The sequence below is a fragment of the Pelodiscus sinensis genome, chromosome 3 (genome assembly GCF_052426305.1).
Source record: "Pelodiscus sinensis isolate ZL-2025 chromosome 3, ASM5242630v1, whole genome shotgun sequence".
Lineage (NCBI taxonomy): Eukaryota > Metazoa > Chordata > Testudines > Trionychidae > Pelodiscus > Pelodiscus sinensis.
In genome coordinates this window covers 187,561,428-187,573,448 of record NC_143054.1, presented here as the reverse complement: position 1 = coordinate 187,573,448, position 12,021 = coordinate 187,561,428, and positions in this window count along the sequence as shown.

Genomic DNA, 12,021 nt, shown 5'->3' with positions numbered 1-12,021 from the left:
GAGAAGCTGCGCACAGAAAGGCTGCTCTCAAACCTCCAGCAACTGGGAGACACCACAGCCAGGGCCCTAAGACGCCCCCCCCCCCCAGCTCTGTTCCCCGCTTTCGGTGGGCACTGGGATCCATCACACCCACAGAGGGGAATTCAGAGTCAGGTGCCCGCTGCCAGGTGAATTGAGGCCTGTAAGTGGGTAGCAGCCTGGCCCTATGGCTAAGCCCAACGGGACACGCTGCAGAGGGGCTGACAGCCACGGGCCTTCCCGGGGACAGCCCCACGAGCAGGGGGAAGGAGGACTGCTGAAGCGGGCACACAGGCACCCCCCCGAGCGCCGCGTCGCAGCTGGCGCCCTTGGACGGGAATTTCAGCGCGGCTCCGGGCAGCGCATCACGAGTCGCGCAGCTCCGGCCGCAGGACACTCCGCTCCGTGTGGAGCTGCCCGCCACGTCTTAGGCAGAAACGTTGGGTTAGCGGCAAGGATCAGCTAGTCCGGGGAGTCAAACGTGCAGCAGCCGCCGCTGTACTCCCGGGGCATTGACGGCGCTTTGTATTGCGAACCAAACTGTGTCACCCGGGCCTGCGTCCTGCGCTGCGCGCCAGGTGTCTGCGCTAGCCAACGCGTGCGCGCTGTCTACGGAACCGCCCCGAAGCCTCCCCAGAACCTGGACTTCCACGCCACCCAGCCGCCGCGGAGTCCCGGAGCGGAAACGTTTCTTGCCCCAGGAATGCTCCCTTCAGCGAGGCCCAGCTGTAACTCCGGGCGAAGTCCTGCCTTTGGGGCCCCTCTCAGAGGGGTCTCCCCCGGCCTGGCTGATCCCTGCCCCAGCGGCACCTCGCCCGAGGAGTGAGGCCGGGCGTGAAGCTGATGTGAGCGTGAGCCCGTTTACACCGGCATATCTGGCGTGTCGCTGGAGCCAGGGGAAACTAGGCTCCCCCCGCCTCCCTGCTTCTGAAACTCTGCACGCACGGGGCCTGTCACTGTGCCCGACGCGGCTGTAACGTAGGGGTCGGTCCGCCTGTTGATTCTCTCCCAGCATTTCTGACTTCTCACCTTGGCTGCCGGCGGGAAGCGGGCGCCCCAGCCCAGAACCGCGCAGTCAAATCTTCGACCGTATCTATTTTTTAAGCTAGCCACGACTACACTGGCAGACACTCCAGTGACTCCCGCCCAAAGCAGGAGAACTGGTTGCCGGGGCCTGGATGCGGGGGAAGGAATCACAACCACCAGCCGCGCCGGGCAGGGAGCTGAACACGTCCCTAGCCCGGCAAGAACATGGCTCTTCGGAGCACAGATGCGCTCTGTGCGCGCGTTCTTCTGGGGACTCCACCAGCGTGTGCACGTTTGCCGCTGGGACTGATGTCACTCCGGTTCAGACACGGTTTTCTCGGCTTCCCTAGATATGTAAACCTACGGGTATTATCCGGCACTTAATACACAGCTGCTGCTTCATTGCCCTTAACGTGTGGCTAAGAATAGTACGCCCTGAATGAGGCATGAGTGATCCAACAGGCAAAGTGTCTGATCATTGAGATCACCGGGTCCTGCTCTGCTTTCACAGGGCGGATCGAAGTGCTTTAACCGAAGTGACTCTGGATTTGCGACAGAACCACAGGATGGGTGGTTTTGTTCACACCGAGTAAGTAGCCCCTGTCCGGTTGCAGCCTAATAATAGCTACTGCAAAGTCACGGAGCAGAAGGGGTTAGACTCTGGTTTCAGTCACTCGGATATAAACGCGGAGATGTTGTAGTGACCTCAATAGAAGCACATGGGACAGTAAATGGGAGCAGAAGCGTTTTAGGATGAAAATGGTGCCCCCGGTTTTCTCATACCATGGCATCAGGACAGTAGAATTTGAGGTGATTGGGTGTTTGTGATCGCTACACGTACACGTCGTTGAAGGGGATGGGTGTGTAGCACCAAGAATCCCTGAATGGACACGCAGTGTTCTAGAACGCGTGTGCGGAGTTCTAGAACGCGTGTGCAGACCCAAGGTACGCAGCACGGTGCAAGACCTTTCTGCTTCCAGTCGTAATGGTTCTCATTGGGGTTGAACCAAAACAAATACAAAATGATTTAAAACCAAGGCACGCTGAGAGTGTGTATGGCCCCTCCACACACCTCAACAAATAATTCCATCAAGTTGGTTTGTGACAAAACTTCCTTAACTTCTTGCTAGAATTTATAGTAGTTGCGCTAATTACTTTTCTGACGGTTAAAACAGTGGAACTTGTTAAAAAAAAAGTTTTCGTTTTTGTAAACCGCCTGTCAAGTGGATTGGCGTCGGGTGCTCTCATCGGGAAAGTCCTCTCATAAGCCAAAGTATTTGTTCACGTAGCTACTGACTATGCCGAGTAGGAAGCGGCTTTTCAGGATTCTGTTTAGGTTGCAGCGCTGGCCCGAGATTAGCAACTAACCATTAGAGGGTGAAACGCGGGCTCCACTGAAATCGCCCATTGACTTCGGTGGGGTCAGGATTTCACCCTTCGTGTCGCTGTGAAATTCAGCCAGGTATGGGTGGCGCATGCAAAACTTTAGTCGTATTGACCTACCCCGCTCCCATCGCCGGGCTGGGTTTGCGGGAGAAATGAGCCAGCACAGAAAGCTGGAGGGGAGGGGGATACTAGTGCCTCATTTACACGGATGTAGTGGCGCTCGCATCCATGAGAGGCCGCCTCTCCTGACCCACCCGGCTAGGACCCTGCACAGAGGCGAAGGGACCCTAGCTACTCAGGGTGAGCCAGCAACAAACAGATGATCCAGCAGGGAGACACAGCGCTCCTTCCCGATACGGCCAGGAGGAAAGTTTGGCCAAGCACTAAAGCAGAGCCGCAAAGCGTTGTGGTGTGTGTGTGTGTGTGTGTGTGTGTGTGTGAACGCGCGGAGGGACACACAGCTGAATCTGCGCTTTATCCCCTGCACACTGGCCCTTTTGAGCATTCTCCCTCCCCCCGCTTCTCGGGTGCAAGGCGCTGGATGGGCTCCGAGAGGGCTCCGCATGTGTGTGTTTAGACAGCGCTCCAGCTCGAACGCGCTCCAAGCAGAGCGGCCGTTTCCTATGTTCGCTCCTCGGGTGGCGTTACGGCAAATCTGCCTTTCTCAGGCTTGTTAAAGCGTCGGCCAATCTCGGCTGTCTCACGCCGCGCGGGGCCGGGCCGGGAGTTTGTGGGACAGAGTTTGAGGCGGCTGGAAAACGCTCCGGCTGGTCCCGGGGCTCAAAGACCCGCCGGGAACTCCCAGCAAATGTCCAGAGCCCAGCGCCCCCGGGGGAATCCGCTGGTGCGCTGGAGAATTCCCAGGGGACCGTGCCCAGTGCCTGCCCGTTCTTCCCAGCCTGCCAGGACAGACTTGCTCGGATTTCCCGCGTCTGGGGCTTCCTTGAGTACTAATGAGGGCGGAGTGATCATTAACCGGCGCTCCTGTCTTTTCTCTTCAAAGGAGATTCAGCCATTGACATGCCCGGGGCTAGTTTTTCTCTATGCACTGTAGGGCGTCCAGCAAACTTCCCAGGCGCCCCACAAACTTCCCAGGCGCCCCACACCGCAGCGATCCCCGCAGCTGGAAAGCGGATGCTGCCGAGCATTTATCCCGCGCCCCGCAGGAAAAGGGCAGCCCTGGTAGCGCCCGAAGCTGGCCGGTGCGCCAGACGGTGCCGCTGTCCTAGGGGTGCTGCTGGTGGTGGGGGTGTTTCAGCCCCTTCGCAGAGAAACTTGTGGCAGACGATCGGCAGACGCGGGGCGCATTTAAACACACGCGCCTCTGCTTTGAAACGGTCTGGCAGGCTCCGCCAGGACTCGCCCCAGAGATGCGCGTTCTCAGGGCCGCTTGCTAATGAGATTAACGCGCCTGCACCAAAGCGTGGCGCCCGAAGTCACATCACCCGGCCGCGGGGTGACTCCGTAGGCGGGAGAGGCCGGGGATCCCGTTCGCCTCCCCCACATCTCCGAGGGTGGCTGTGGGCGGGGCGGGTCCGGCGCACGACGCGCCGCTGGAACGCGGACTGACTCCGGATCAGGAGCGCTGAGCTAATCCACGCGCCTCTCGCCTGGCGATTTCACCGCTCCGCTTCCCCACTGGGGTGTGCGCGTCGCACCAGCTGGTGCCCTCCTCCAGCCAGGCCGGGGATGCCCGAAGCCACGTCCGCTGCTCTGAATTCGGTTGCAGGCAGCGTCCTTTCTTAACGGGCCGTCCGGCCTCCAGGGGTGCCCGATTAGCAGCCCTGGCTCCCCCTCCAGTTCCCCCCCGTAATTATGTCACGTTCACGACGCTTCACGCTCCGGCTTTGCAGCCTGCTGACTTGGCTGGCAGCTGCCGCACGCTGGACCGAGTTGCGGGCAGGCCGCACGCGTTAGCCGCCCAAAGGGCGGTGAGATGTCCAGGGCTCGGGACGCGCAGCAATTACACCCAGGCTTCGCAGCCTGAACAGCGAGCCCTGGACCCAACCAGGCCCCAGCAAGGCTCGTTTTCAGCGGCTTAGAAATGTCTCAAAACAATCCCATGGTCAGCGAAACTTTGGGACCTTTGATCCTGCAGGAAAGTCCCCTGCCCAGAAGCTTTAGAAAAAATGCGCAGTGACTGCACTTTGCCAGCCCCAGTTCTGAAAGGGTGTGGGGGGGGGGGGAGAAGGGGGAGAGTTACTTCTTTCCCCTCCCAGCCTCACGCCTCGGGAGCGCCAGGGAACATGGACGAATGTTGGGGAGGCCCAGGGAGCGTGTCCTAGACAGTTTCTAATGCAAGGAAACCGACCCACGTTTTTGTTCAGTGCAGGGCTTGCCTTGGAAGCAATGAGCTACAGCGAGTGCAGGTAAGAGGACATCTCCAGCAGCTGCTTCATTCACACAGGGCCTAGCTCAGCACGGTTGCTGTGGCAGGATCCACCCCCCCTAAGATGGGAGCAGCCTCATTGGCTTCCAGGGGACTGTGGCTGGGTTGAGGTCAGGCCTGTCCCTTAGGACTTTGCTGACCTGCGGCCTGAGCAAGGTCCCGCCTAGTCCCTGACCGAGGCAGGGCTCCTGTATGGCAAAAATGTCACCAGTGCATGTAACTAGACTCTCCCCAGGCAGTAGCACCAGGCTGAGGGGCAACCTGCACGCATAGGTCACGTCCTCCCTTTGCCGTGCTTCCGTGTGCAAGCGCTGCTGTCGCTGTGGGGATTGGAGGCGGGTCGGCTGGATTACACCCCACTCACTGCTCTAGGGAAGAGGCAAGACAAAGCAGGGCCAGAATTAGGGCCTGTGATGGGGTGTCTGCCTGACGAGGGTTAAATCCAACCCTGGGCGCGTGCTGGGGCTGCAGCAGATCCCAGCCAATTAGGGCCCAGCTGAGAGTTGCACAAATGAGCGCTCTGGCCTGAGCAGACAACAGATGGGCCTGCTTCAGCTGTGGAGCAGGCAGGACTTGGCTGCCAGGGAAGATGGAGGTTTCCTGGGACAAGGCAGGCAGATCTGGGGAGCTCTGGCCTGACTTCATCGCCAGGGGTGTCTTCCTGGGGGGGAGTGCCGGACCAGCTGCCATTTTCTTTTCCCCACTTGGCGCCCGACGTACATATGGCAGGGGGGAGCGGACCAGCACTTTAAACTAAAGGGGCTGCAACAAAATATTCCTGGCTTTTTTTTTTTCCTCAACAAAAATCTTCTCGGTCCTGGGGGGGGCACAAATTAAAAAAGGTTGAGCACCCCTGTTCTATGGTGTCATTCTATGGCTAGGTAGCTAACCTGACCCAAGTGGTAACTGAAGCAGGGTTCTTCTCCTGAGTCTGGAGAGCAAGGAGCGTGTAACCGAAGAGCTGAAAGGAGCACACAACTTTCCTTGCCTCCCTGGGGGTGTTTACATTTGAAATTTAAAGATGACACTTTAATGCTCAACGCTGCTGATGGTTGGAGCAGAAACCTTCAGCAAATGTATCCATTCCACAAGCCTCTAACACCTCCTGCGCTGGGGACTTTTAATAATTTATTAATATAAAAATAAACCCGGCAGGACTGTGAGTCATATCTTATATGTGATAAATTCAGTCCCTCCCTCAATTGGTTTAAATGAAGCTGCCCAGCCCTTCTGGTCTGCCATTCCTGCATGCTACAGAACGCAGGGATTCAGAATACGGGTCCTGAGGAGATAGCGGGGTTATGAGCGTGTTCCTAGAGGAGACCAGGAATGAGTGGCTCATGTTGTGTAGTAACCAAATGCTATTTGTGTTTGGAAGAGCAGGGCTGTAGGGTTTAGAATCTCAGCCCCAGTCTTGGCGTTGATGATTTTTCTAACCTCTTTGCACTCCATAGTGGGTTTTTAAAAACCATATTCATTGAGCTAATGAGCAAGGCCTGTGAGGAAACTAGGGCAGTGTGGAGGCTGTGACTAGAAAAGGGAGATTCAGCTAAGCATTTTTTCTCATCAACTATAGCTTGTGTCTGACAAGCAAGCTCCTTTGGAAACAAAAACAAATGGCCAACCCCCCTCCTCACTGCCTCCAGTGAACTACGGGGTTACTTCCAAAGTTCTGAGAGAATGACTTAGCGTCATGTAGCCAAATTGCTAAAAACCACAACAGGGTCCTCTCTACAATCTTTCTCATTAAAAAGGGGGAGGGGGAGCCAGAAACTAACACTCAGGGATTAAACAGTTTAACCAACAAAACATGCTACTTTCTCCCTGCACACCATACACACATACTCAGTAATCACACAAAACATTGTCACCCATGATTACCCAGAATCCTTAGCTCTAGCACAGTGGTGGGCAACCTGTCATAGAATCATAGAATCATAGAATAATAGGACTGGAAGGGACCTCGAGAGGTCATCGAGTCCAGCCCCCCGCCCTCAAGGCAGGATCAAGCTCCGTCTACACCATCCCTGACAGATGTCTATCTAACCTGTTCTTAAATATCTCCAGAGAGGGAGATTCCACCACCTCCCTTGGCAATTTATTCCAATATTTGACCACCCTGACAGTTAGGAATTTTTTCCTAATGTCCAATCTAAACCTCCCCTGCTGCACTTTAAGCCCATTACTCCTTGTCCTGTCCTCAGAAACCAAGAGGAACAAATTTTCGCCTTCCTCCTTGTGACACCCTTTTAGATATTTGAAAACCGCTATCATGTCCCCCCTTAATCTTCTTTTTTCCAAACTAAACAAGCCCAGTTCATGAAGCCTGGCTTCATAGGTCATGTTCTCTAGACCTTTAATCATTCTTGTCGCTCTTCTCTGTACCCTTTCCAATTTCTCCACATCTTTCTTGAAATGTGGCGCCCAGAACTGGACACAGTACTCCAGCTGAGGCCTAACTAGTGCAGAGTAGAGCGGCAGAATGACTTCACGAGTTTTGCTTACAACACACCTGTTGATACAACCTAGAATCATATTTGCTTTTTTTGCAACAGCATCACACTGTTGACTCATATTCAACTTGTGGTCCACTATGACCCCTAGATCCCTTTCCGCCATGCTCCTTCCTAGAGAGTCGCTTCCCATCTTGTATGTATGGAACTGATTGTTCCTTCCTAAGTGGAGCACTTTGCATTTCTCTTTATTAAACCTCATCCTGTTTACCTCTGACCATTTCTCTAACTTGCTAAGGTCATTTTGAATTATGTCCCTATCCTCCAAAGAAGTTGCAACCCCACCCAGTTTGGTATCATCTGCAAACTTAATAAGAGTACTCTCTATCCCAATATCTACATCATTGATGAAGATATTGAATAGTATGGGTCCCAAAACAGACCCTTGAGGAACTCCACTTGTTATCCCTTTCCAGCAGGATTTAGAACCGTTAACAACAACTCTCTGACTACGGTTATCCAGCCAATTATGCACCCACCTTATCGTGGCCCTATCTAAGTTATATTTGCCTAGTTTATCAATAAGAATATCATGCGAGACCGTATCAAATGCCTTACTAAAGTCTAGGTATATGACATCCACCGCTTCTCCCTTATCCACAAGGCTCGTTATCTTATCAAAGAAAGCTATCAGATTAGTTTGGCATGACTTGTTCTTCACAAACCCATGCTGGCTATTCCCTATCACTTTATTACTTTCCAAGTGTTTGCATACGGTTTCCTTAATTACCTGCTCCATTATCTTCCCTGGGACAGACGTTAAACTGACCGGTCTATAATTTCCTGGGTTGTTCTTATTCCCCTTTTTATAGATGGGCACAATATTTGCCCTTTTCCAGTCTTCTGGAATCTCCCCTGTCTGCCATGATTTTTCAAAGATCATAGCTAAAGGCTCAGATACCTCCTCTATCAGCTCCTTGAGTATCCTGGGATGCATTTCATCAGGACCTGGTGACTTGCTGACATCTAACTTTCCTAAGTGATTTTTAACTTGTTCTTTGTGTATCCTATCTTCTAAACTGTCGCCTGAGGGCTGCATGCAACACCTTGGGATTTTGTGTGTGGCCCATGAGACGTTTTCTTTACTGTTGCCAGATTCTGTTGGGTTTCGTCCACGTAGGTTTTTTTCTCCTACCCTCTGCATCCAGTCGAAGTGCTGCTAGCGTACAATTACCACAGCCTGCAAATTCTGGGTACGCAGGTGCAGTTAGCAAAACTGCCCTATCCCGGGAGACCATGTTGGATACAACAATCTTGCAGCCTACTGAGATGGAGGGGCACTCCTGCAGCCCAGGTGATGGGTGGCTGCTTCTCTAGTCTACAGATCGGACTGTGCACTGGCCCTAGAATGGATGCGTGTTTAGATGTGGTCCTCTCGCATTTTTCTTGTGAAGAGCCCAAGAAATTGGGATTTAGGTGGGTGATGTCAATTTCACCCTCAATGTCCCATCATCACCTGAAAGACAACCCAGCAGCAGGCCTCATGTCTGGCGGCTAAAGCAGGTCACTGTGATGCATGGAGGACTGCAAGAAAACAGACAGGCTGTGTCTACATTGGCATGATCTTGTGCCAAAGCGGCTGCTTTTGCGCAAAAACATGCTGCCTGTCTACACTGGCGGGGAGTTCTTGCGCAAGAACACTCATGTTCTAATGTGTGAAATCAGGGCTTCTTGCGCAAGAAATATGATGCTCCCACTCAGGAATAAGCCTTCTTGTGCAAGTGTCCTTGCGAAAGAGGCCAGTGTAGACAGGCAACATGAATTTCTTGCGCAAGAAAGCCAGATGGCTAAAATGGACATCAGAGCTTTCTTGCGCAAAAGAGCATCTACGCTGGCACAGATGCTCTTGCGCAAAAGCACATCTCTTGTGCAAAGGCACAAGCCAGTGTAGACGCTGTCTTGTGCAAATACTTTTAACGCAAGAACTCCTGAATTAAAGAGCATTTTCACAGGATCATGCCAATGTAGACACAGCCACAAGGTATGATATAGGGATTTTTTTTTTAAAACCTGACTGAGACAGTTGAGTAGCTCATGGGCTGGGTGACATGACAGGTTGTAAACATGCCCGAAATGGCAGTGAAACATGACATCTGCTGTATGATTTTTTTTAAACAGTTTGGTGCTGGGGAAAGGTGCCAAGTTGGCAGCACCAGAGCCTAAGTGGCCAGATAAGAACCCAACGAACCTGGCGCTAGTAGACTTGTCATCTACTCTTCCTGTCATCCGAGGGCATGCACACACTCAATGTAAGTGCTGGTGGCCATGGTTGTGGGGATCTGGTGAATGGTGCGGAGAGCAGGTTGGGGGGAAGATACTGATAAATCCCTTTCTGTTCATGGGGCAAAGCCCAGTCATTAAAAAAGTTGGCTAGTCTGGAAAATATTTGAGTTGAGCTGCCACAGTATTTTGTTTTGTTTGCTCTGTACATCATGCAAAATTGGGCTCACAAGATGGGTGTGATCTAATTTATCATGTTGCTACTTTCATTAGTTTTGTTATTCTTTAATGTTTACTCAGGTTTGAAAATGTTGGCGTTTAACCCTTCTCTGTCTTGGGTTTTCTATTTGGGTATGTTTAGACTGCAGTACTATTTTGGGGTACCTAGAAACGCGTCCGTTATGTCAAAATAATTTTCAAAATAACAGATGTGCTCTTTCAGCATCCCTGTAAACCTCATTCCATACGGAATAAGGGATGTCTCAAAATAGCACTTTATTTCAAAATTTGGCACCATGTAGACATGTCAAATTTCAAAGTACAGGCAGTCCCCGGGTTACGTACAAGATAGGGACTGTAGGTTTGTTCTTAAGTTGAATCTGTATGTAAGTCGGAACTGGCATCCAGATTCAGCCGCTGCTGAAACTGACCGCCAGTTCTGACTTACATACAGAATCAACTTAAGAACCCCAGGCGTCCCCAAATCAGCTGCTGCTGAAACTGATTAGCAGCTGATTCCAGGAAGCCCGGGGCAGAGCAACTCTGCCTCCGGCTTTCTGTAGTCAGCGCTGGTCAGTTTCAGCAGAAGCTGACTTGGGGACGCCTGGGGCAGAGCAGCTGGGGTGCTGCTGGGTTGCTCCAGTAGCGCCGCTCCTCAGCGCTACTGGACCAACTCAGCAGCACCCCATCTGCTCTGCCCCAGGCGTCCTGATTCAGCCGCTGCTGAAACTGACCAGCAGCGGCTGAATCAGGACGCCTGGGGCAGAGCAGCTGGGGTGCTGCCGGGTTGGTCCAGTAGCGCCCAGAGCGGCGCTGCGGGACCAACCGGCAGCGCCCCAGCTGCTCTGCCCCAGGCGTCTGGAGAAAAGCCTAGTCTGCTGGGGGGGGGGGGCGTACTAGCTGCGCCCCACACCCCACCCCAGCAGACCAGGAAGACGCGGGCGGCGGACCGAGACTCACTGCGGTCCCGCTACCTGGGTCCTCCGCGGCTTTGCTCCCCATCTCCCTGGTCTGCCAGGGAGACGGGGAGCAAAGCCTCTGAGGACGCCAGCAGCGGGACAGCCGCGGGGCGTGTGGGCTGTCCCGCTGCCGGCTTCCCCGAGGCTTTGCAAAGCCGCGGGGGGGGCTCGGGCAGCGAGGCAGCTTTGCAAAGCCTCGGGAAAGCCGGCAGCGGAGCAGCCCAGGCGCGCCTGGGCTGCCTCGCTGCCCGAGCCCCCCCGCGGCTTTGCTCCGCGTCTTCCTGGTCTGCAGACCAGGGAGACGCGGAGAAAGCCCCGGCGTACACGGGCGGCAGGACCGCGAGGTCCCGCAGTCCGTGTCCTCCGGGGGAGCCCCGTTCGTAACTGCGGATCCGACATAAGTCGGATCCGCGTAAGTCGGGGACTGCCTGTAGTCTATTTCAAAATAAAATTGAAATAAGATACATAATTTTTGTAATGCAAATTGCGCATCTTATGTCCATTTTAAAGTGCAGTGTAGACTTACCCTTTGTGATTACTGTACAGGAGTGTAACAAAGGGCAAGCAACACTACAATCCTAATGACACTCACATATCCCATTGCATCCTAGTGTTTCAAAACATCTTACAAAGATGGGGAGTATTATTAGCTCCATTTTGCAGCGAGGGAAACGGAGGCACATCGAGCTTTTCCAGAATCACGCAAGGAATTACTGTCAGAGCTAAAAACAGAACCCTGAGCTCCTGATTGGCGTGCTAATCATTAGATGATTATTGGCTTAGTAGATATAAAACCCTATATAAATGCTAAGTATCATAATTGAGAAGAGCATGTACAGAAAAGCAGGAGAAGTGTAAATTATACAGTTATACATTTAAATTACAAGTATCTTATAACAGTTATTTTGTAGACGCTCTTTCTGGGGTGATTACAGATCCATGCACTGTTCTCCTCCATGATATGAGTAAAGAACCACTGCACACAATCCATTTGTGGCTTTCCTTGTGCCGACCACTGGATAATAGTCATTGCTAGCTCGTGAATGTAAATAGAAATTAATATATACAAAAATTCCACATGAGCTCAGAGCCTATTTTAATTTTTGTCAATAAAATCTCCCAGCATAACGCCTGGAAAATGATACTGCTTCATTGGAGATCTTTTCTTTCATGTCTTACATCCAGAACAAAAAACGGCAGGGAAGAAGACGGCTGAATATGGTCACAAGGTTGAAGTATAAAGAAAAACATATGCCCATTTTCAGATAAATCCCTATTCAACTCTTTTCCA